The sequence below is a fragment of the Rattus norvegicus genome, chromosome 2 (assembly GCF_036323735.1).
Source record: "Rattus norvegicus strain BN/NHsdMcwi chromosome 2, GRCr8, whole genome shotgun sequence".
NCBI lineage: Eukaryota > Metazoa > Chordata > Mammalia > Rodentia > Muridae > Rattus > Rattus norvegicus.
In genome coordinates this window covers 9,997,425-9,999,704 of record NC_086020.1, presented here as the reverse complement: position 1 = coordinate 9,999,704, position 2,280 = coordinate 9,997,425, and the positions used below count along the sequence as shown (strand labels likewise).

Here is a 2,280-nt window from a genome sequence, read left to right as displayed (position 1 = left end):
TCCAAGACAAGGAGGGAAACTATACCCTTGAAAGAGCAAAAAAGCAATATTGCAAGACACCAAAAAGAAGATAGACACACAAACATAATTCCATCTCTATAAAGAAAAATAAAAGGAAACAATCACTATTCCTTAATATCTCTTAAGAGCAATGGACTCATTCCCCAATAAAAAGACATAGATTAACAGAGTGAATACGTGAAGAGGACACAGCATTTTGCTGCATACAGGAAATACACCTCAGTGACAAAGACAGACACTACCTAAGAGTAAAAGATTGGGAAAATTTTTCCAAAAACAAGCTGGAGTAGCCATATTAATATCAAATAAAATAGATTTTCAACCAAAAGTTATCAAAAAATAAGGAAGGACACTTTATACCCTTCAAAGGAAAAATCTTCCAAGATGAATTCTCAACTCTAAACATCTATGCACCAAATGCAAGGGCACCCACATTCATGCAAGAAACCTTACTAAAGCTCAAAGCATACATTGAACTTTATGCAATGATAGTCTGAGACTTAAATACCACTTTCATCAATAGACATATCATGGAAACAGAAACTAAATGAAGACACAGTGAAACTAACAGAAATTATGAACCAAATGGATTTAAGAGACATCTATAGAAGATGAAACACAAGAGAATACACCTTCTTCTCAGCACCCCATGGTACCTTCTTCAAAACTGACCATATAATTGGTCAAAAAACCTCCCTCAATAGATACAAAGAGAGTAAAACAATCCCATGCAATTTTATCATCAAGGACTAAGGCTAGTCTTCAATAACAACAAAAATGAAAGAAAGCCCACATACACATGGGAGCTGAACAATGCTCTAATCATTGAAAACTTGGTCAAGGAAGAAATAAAGAAAGAAATTACAGACTTTTTAGAATTTAATGTAAATGACATCTAAAGGAAAAGAAAAAAAAAAATAAACGAAGGCACAACATACCCAAACTTACGGGACACAATAAAACGAGTGCTAAAAGTAAAATTTATAGCTCTGAGTGCCTATATAAAGAAACTGGAAAGAGCATACACTAGTACCTCAACACCACACCTAAAAGCTCTAGAACAAAAAGAAGCAAACACACCAAAGAGGAGTAGAAGGGAGGAAATAATCAAACTCAGGGCTGAAATAAACTAAGTTGAAACAGAAAGGACTATACAAAGAATCAACAAAACCAGGGGCTGGTTCTTTGAGAAAATCAACAAGATAGATAAACAATTAGAAGGACTAATGAGAGGACACAGAGACAGTATCCAAATTAACAAAATAAGAAATGAAAAGGGAGACATAACAACAGAAATTGAGGAAATTAAAAAAGTGATCAAATCCTATTACAAAAGTCTGTACTCAACAAAACTGGAAAATAGACAATTTCCTAGACAGATACCAGGTACCAAACTTAAATCAGGATCATATAAACCATCCAAACAGTCCCATAAATCCAAAAGAAATAGAATCGGTCATAAAAAGTCTCCCAACCAAAAAACTGCCCAGGACCAGACGGGTTTAGTGCAAAATTCTATCAGACCTTCATAGAAGACCTCATGCCAATACTGTCCAAACTATTCCACAAAATGAAAACAGATGGAGCGCTACCAAATTCCTTCTATGAAGCCACAATTATTCTTATACCTAAACCACACAAAGACGCAGCAAAGAAAGAGAACTTCAGATCAATTTCCCTTACGAATATTGACACAAAAATATTCAATAAAATTCTCCCAAACTGAATCAAAGAAGACATCAAAACAATCTTCCATCATGATCAAGTAGGCTTCATCCCAGGGATATAGGGAAGGTTCAATACACAGAAATCCATCAACATAATCCACTATATATAAAAACTCAAAGATAAAAACCACAGGATCGTGCTCACTTCAACAGCACATATACTAACATTGGAACGATACAAAGAAGATTAGAATGGCCCCTGCGCAAGGATGACACACAAATTCGTGAAGCGTTCCATATTTTTGGAACCAGATATAGATCTCTCCTGAGAGACACAGCCAGAATACAGCAAATACATAAGCGAATGCCAGCAGCAAACCACTGAACTGAGAATATGACCCCCGTTGAAGGAATCAGAGAAAGGACTGGAAGAGCTTGAAGGGGCTCGAGACCCCATATGAACAACAATGCCAAGCAACCAGAGCTTCCAGGGACTAAGCCACTACTCAAAGACTATACATGGACTGACCCTGGGCTCCAACCTCATAGGTAGCAATGAATAGCCTAGTAAGAGCACCAGTGGAAGGGGAAG

General features: G+C 36.6%; 1 non-coding gene across 1 annotated transcript; it reads left to right on the top strand.

Annotated features, from left to right (window-relative positions):
• Nucleotides 1-1,885: 1,885 nt before the first annotated feature.
• Nucleotides 1,886-1,992, top strand: LOC120101163 (U6 spliceosomal RNA). The gene has a single exon (XR_005501560.1). It is a non-coding gene; the product is annotated as a U6 spliceosomal RNA (small nuclear RNA).
• The last annotated feature ends 288 nt before the right edge of the window (nt 1,993-2,280 follow it).